Raw genomic sequence first — 6268 nt, 5'->3', positions numbered from 1 at the left:
AGGGGATTTGAAATCAGGTAACTGTCACAACACACAGGGCTCTTTATTGGTTGAAAAGTCTCTGAATTGTATAATAAGAACAATGAGAGCAATTCAGAGACATTTCAACCGTTGCCATGAAAGAGCCCAGAAGCCTGGTAATTGGGATGAGGTACTGTATATAAGCCACTGCTAATAGTACTAATACATAATTCATGAACAAAGTATTCACATTTTTGATGCAAAAGAAACAAAGTGCTCAAAGCCTTTCTGCAGCAATACCATTGATGGTCATATACGGTATTGTTTTTATAGGCTTGAGGGCAACTCACACAAAAGTATGCCATTGTTGAGCTCCAGTGGGAGGATATTTAGTAGTATTTCACCACACACCAAGACATATGAGGAGAAAGATCATCTTTAACTACCTGTTTGAGTATTTCAACATAACCTACTGTCTCTTATTTTATACCTACATCTCACAGCTGGCTACAGCTGTACCCAGTGGTATCGCAGGCTCGATCTTTACCTTGGCCACAAATGCACTGTCGCAGAAAATGAATGGAGAGGGCAAGTCCAGTAATGTATTAGCACCAAAAAGGCCTCTGAGTGGTATTCTATTGCTGGGACCAATTGGAAAATCGAGGAAACTTCTAGCAAACATCTGTTCTGCCAGCCAGTCAGTGTACTGAACAGTGTATACTGACTAATCACTATACTGTACTATATAAGCATGGGATGTCTCCCTATAGACACAGTCAACCGTGTGTAACTCTTAGGGTGTGAACATAGAGTAAAAACAGCTTATATCAGGGTAACTGCCTTTATGTAGCCCTTCAATTGCACAAAATCATATCTGATTGAGTTTGAAGTGGTCTCTGGTTGATTGCCTCACAATCGTTAACAACTTTCCAACAACTGGCTTTTGGCAAGATAAAAATAGCATTGATCTTACACAAAAGGTCATCCATCAGTGTAACAACTCAGCACTGTATTTGTGTCTCTATATTTGTCTTCCCCTGAGAGGAAGGCTGTTAATAAGACACTTTTCTATCTTGTTGTTTAGTGAAGAGGCATCACAGACACGTGTACGTCTTGGAGATGCTAACTTGTGCATGTCAATAACCAGTGCTTGTAAAAGTACACAATTGCTATACCTTTGTAAAAGTAAAGATACCTTAATTGAAAATGACTCAAGTAAAAGTGAATGTCACTCAGTAAAACACTACTGGAGTAAAGGTTTAAGAGCATTTGGTTTTAAATATACGTAAGTATAAAAAATGTAATGTAATTGCTCAAATATACTTAAGTATCAAAAGTAAAAGTATAAATAATTTCAAATTCCTTATATTAAGCAAACCAGACAGCACCATTTTCTTGTTCTTAAGCCAGGGGCACACTCCAAAAACTCATAATTTACAAACTAAGCATATGTGTTTAGTGAGTCCGCCAGATCAGCGGCAGTAGGGATGACCAGGGATGTTCTCTTGATAAGTGTGTGAATTGGACCAATTTTCTGTCCTGCTAAGCATTCAAAATAGAATGAGTAATTTGGGTGTAATAAAGTACACTATGTTCTTTATGAATGTAGAAGTAAAAGTTGTCAAAAATATAAATAGTAAAGTAAAATACAGATACCCCCAAAATCTACTTAAGTAGTACTTTAAAGTATTTTCACTGAAGTACTTTACACCAAGGGCAATAACTATGTGCATGTATGGCATTGCTCAGACAGGGACACAAAAGAAGACTGGTGGCTGGTATTAAGCATTAGGTCCCAATTGGTTTAGTCATTATATTTCTGGGCACACTCCATTCTCTCTAAATATGGAAATGTCACTGAGTGCAGTAATTGGTCTTTAGATAGATAGACAGATTTGGTATGCATATTCAAGTGGCAATACAGTGTGAAAGGAAAACAAAATGTCCCTTCTGTCAGACATGATTATCTGTGTAAGACATCAATACTGTAAAAATCATATTTGTGATTGTGGTGATGCATTATATTCACATTTTTAGACATTAAATTAGTAATCCTCCCTCTCTCTGGGGTTTGTCTTAAAGTTGTGCTTTACGGAGACTTAGACAATGCTAGTATAACAGTATCCATAGAGCCCTTTATAAGATCATTATTTAAACAAATACTCTTGATTCTGCTGATGTTTAACATTATTTCAGCTAAGAAGGCACCAGACAGATGCCAACTTGGGTATCACATTGCGTTATTGTGATTTATTGTGATTTTTTTTTTTAATCTACACAAAATAGTCCATAATATCAAAGTGTAAAGCAAATTTTTACAAAAAATATTTTTTTTTACAAATTAATAAAAATGTAATATCTCAAATATAGTATTTTTATTTAGGCAACCTAAATTAGTTCAGGAGGAACATTTGGCTTTACAAATTACATAATAAGTTACATAGGCTCACTCTGTGTGAAATAATAGGGGTTGACATGATTTTTAAAAACGACTACTCCTTCCTCTGTCCCCCATACATACAACATCTGTAGGGTCCCTCAGTCATATACTGAATTTCAAGAACAGATACAACTACAAAGACCAGGGAGTTTTTCGAATGCCTCATAAAGAAAGGCAGTGATTGGTAGATGAGTAACAATAACAAATCAGATATTGAATAACTATTTAAGCATGGTCAAGTTAATAATGATGATGTGGATGATGCATTAAACCACCCAGACACATCAAAGATGCAGTCATCCTTCTGAACTGAACTGCAGGACAGGAAGGAAACTGCTCAGGGATGTCACCATGAGGCCATTGGTGATTTTAAAACAGCTACAGAGTTCAATGGCTGTGATGGGAGAAAACTGAAAATGGATCAACAACACGGTAGTGAAATAAATGACAGAGTGAAAATAATAAAAATATATAGAATCTAAATATTCCAAAACATGCATCCTGTATGCAACAAGGCACTAAAGTGATACTACAAAAAAAACATGTCAAAGGAATACACTTTTTGGCCTAAATCCAAAGCCTTATGTTTTGGGCAAATCCAACACACAACATCATTGAGTAACAGCCTCCTTATTTTCAAGCATGGTGTTGGCTGCATCATGGTATGGGTATGGTTGACATCAGCAAAGACCAGGGAGTTTTTCAGGATAAAAATAAACGGGATGAAGGCCAAGCACAGGCAAAATCCTAGAGGAAACCCTGCTTCAGTCTGCTTTATCTCAATCTCTTCATTAAAAGACTCATCATGGACACTCTTACTGACAGTTGTGGCTGCTTTGCGTAATGTATTGTTGTCTCTACCTTCTTACCCTTTGTGCTTTTGTCTGTGCCCAATAATGTTTGTACCACGTTTTGTGCTGCTGCCATGTTGTGTTGATTCCATGTTGTTGTCATGTTGTGTTGCTACCATGCTATGTTGTCATGTGTTGCTGCCTTGCTATGTTGTTGTCTAAGGTCTCTCTTTATGTTGTGTTGTGTTGTCTCTCTTCTCATGATGTGTGTTTTGTCCAGTATTTTTATTGTATTTTTTTTATTTTTAATCCCAGCCCTCATCCCCGCAGGAGGGCCTTTTGCCTTTTGGTAGGCCGTCATTGTAAATAAAAATGTGTTCTTAACTGACTTGCCAAGATAAATAAAGGTTAAATTAAAAAAAAACTATACAAAAAAACTCCAGACACTGGGAGGAATTTACATTTCAGCAGGACAATAACCTACAAAACTAGGCCAAATATACAGTGCAGTTGGAAAGTATTCAGACTTTATCCCCTAGACTTTATCCACATTTTGTTACGTTACAGCCTTATTCTAAAATTGATTAAAAATAAATGTCCTCATCAATCTACACACAATACCCCATAATGACAAAGTACATTTTTGTTGTTGAAATTTTAGACTTTGCTATTAGACTCGAAATTGAGCTCAGGTGCATCCTGTTTTCATTGATCATCCTTAAGATGTTTCTACAACTTGACTGGAGTCCACCTGTGGTAAATTCAATTGATTGGACATGATTTGGAAACGCACCCACCTGTCTATATAAGGTCCCACAGTTGAGAGTGCATGTCAGAGCAAAAACCAAGTCATGAGGTGAAAGGAATTATCCGTTGAACTCCGAGACAGGATTGTGTCAAGGCACAGATCTGGAAAAGGGTACCAAAAAAGGTCTGCAGCATTGAAGGTCCTCAAGAACACAGTGGCCTCCATCATTATTAAATGGAAGAAGTTTGGAACCTCCAAGACTGTTCCAAGAGCTGGCCGTCCGGCCAAACTGAGCAACCGGAAGGGCCTTGGTCAGGGAGGTGACCAAAAACCCGGTGGTCACTCTGACAGAGCTCCAGTTCCTCTGTGGAGATGGGAGAACCAGAAGGACAACAATCTCTGCAGCCCTCCACCAATCAGGCCTTTATGGTGTAGTTGCCTGACAGAAGCCACTCCGCAGTAAAAGACACATGACAGCCCGCTTGGAGTTTGCCAAAAGGCATCTAAAGGACTCTCAGACCATGAGAAACAAGATTCTCTGGTCTGATGAAACCAAGATTGAACTCTTTGGCCTGAATGCCAAGCGTCAGGTCTGGAGGAAACCTGGCACCATCCCTACGGTGGAACATGGTGGTGGCAGCATCATGATGGGCGGCAGGTAGCCTAGTGGTTAGAGCATTGGGCCAGTAACCGAAAGGTTGCTAGATCGAATCCCCGAGCTGGTAAGGTAAAAATCTGTCGTTCTGTCCCTGAACAAGGCAGTTAACCTACTGTTCGTAGTCCGTCATTCTAAATAAGAATTTGTTCTTAACTGACTTGCTTAAATAAAGGTTAAATAAAAATGTGTGGATGCTTTTCAGCGGCAGGGACTGGGAGACTAGTCAGGATCGAGGGAAAGATGAACGGAGCAAAGTACAGAAAGATCCTCAATGAAAACCTGCTCAGGACCTCAGACTAGGGCGAAGGTTCACCTTCCAACAAGGCAATGACCCTAAGCACACAGCCTTAGACATTAAATTATGTGAAATAATAGGGGTTGACAAGTCTCTGAATGTCCTTGAGTGGCCCAGCCAGAGCCCGGGCTTAAAACCGATTGAACATCTCTGGAGAGACCTGAAAATAGCTGCGCAGCGATGCTCCCCATTTGTATTTGTATTTATTATGGATCCCCATTAGCTGCTGCCAAAGCAGCAGCTACTCTTCCTGGGGTCCAGCAAAGTTAAGGCAGTTTTTACAATTTTAAAAACATTCCAATACATTCACAGATTTCACAACACACTGTGTGCCCTCATGCCCCTACTCTACCACGACCACATAGCTACAGTACTAAATCCATGTGAATGTACAGTGAGGGGAAAAAAGTATTTGATCTCCTGCTGATTTTGTACGTTTGCCCACTGACAAAGAAATGATCAGTCTATAATTTTAATGGTAGGTTTATTTGAACAGTGAGAGACATAATAACAACAAAAAAATCCAGAAAAACACATGTCAAAAATGTTATAAAATGATTTGCATTTTAATGAGAGAAATAAGTATTTGACCCAAATCAAATCAAATTTATTTATATAGCCCTTCGTACATCAGCTGATATCTCAAAGTGCTGTACAGAAACCCAGCCTAAAACCCCAAACAGCAAGCAATGCATGTGAAAGAAGCACGGTGGCTAGGAAAAACTCCCTAGGAAAAACTCCCTAGAAAGGCCAAAACCTAGGAAGAAACCTAGAGAGGAACCAGGCTATGAGGGGTGGCCAGTCCTCTTCTGGCTGTGCCGGGTGGATATTATAACAGAACATGGTCAAGATGTTAAAATGTTCATAAATGACCAGCATGGTCAAATAATAATAATCATAGTAGTTGTCGAGGGTGCAACAAGCACGTCCGGTGAACAGGTCAGGGTTCCATAGCCGCAGGCAGAACAGTTGAAACTGGAGCAGCAGCACGGCCAGGTGGACTGGGGACAGCAAGGAGTCATCATGCCAGGTAGTCCTGAGGCATGGTCCTAGGGCTCAGGTCCTCCGAGAGAAAGAAAGAAAGAAAGAGAGAAGGGGTTAGAGAGAGCATATTTAAATTCACACAGGACACCGGATAAGACATGAGAAATACTCCAGATGTAACAGACTGACCCTAGCCCCCCGACACATAAACTACTGCAGCATAAATACTGGAGGCTGAAACAGGAGGGATCAGAAGACACTGTGGCCCCATCCGATGATACCCCCAGACAGGGCCAAACAGGCAGGATATAACCCCGCCCACTTTGCCAAAGCACAGCCCCCACACCACTAGAGGGATGTCTCCAACCACCAACTTACCGTCCTAAGACAA

The sequence above is a fragment of the Salmo salar genome, chromosome 28, assembly GCF_965601325.2.
Source record: "Salmo salar chromosome 28, fSalSal1, whole genome shotgun sequence".
NCBI lineage: Eukaryota > Metazoa > Chordata > Actinopteri > Salmoniformes > Salmonidae > Salmo > Salmo salar.
This window is presented reverse-complemented; position numbering follows the sequence as displayed.